Genomic DNA, 221 nt, shown 5'->3' with positions numbered 1-221 from the left:
CGATTTTACGAAAACGTCCGCGCCGTGACGCGCTTGAAACCGTTGACGTAGTGCGTGGCGACAACAATAACAACAATAACAACGACAGCGATGACGATGATGGAGAATACCCGATTACGCTCCGCGCAAACTACAACACCATGAGATGTGAGATTAGATGTGCATACAGAATAAATTTTGAGAGGTCCAACAGCATTGGATCGCTGTTGGGATTCTCGTCG

The sequence above is a fragment of the Trachymyrmex cornetzi genome, unplaced genomic scaffold, assembly GCF_001594075.2.
Source record: "Trachymyrmex cornetzi isolate Tcor2-1 unplaced genomic scaffold, Tcor1.1 scaffold135, whole genome shotgun sequence".
NCBI classification, from domain to species: domain Eukaryota; kingdom Metazoa; phylum Arthropoda; class Insecta; order Hymenoptera; family Formicidae; genus Trachymyrmex; species Trachymyrmex cornetzi.
Note: the sequence above shows the minus strand (reverse complement) of the source record.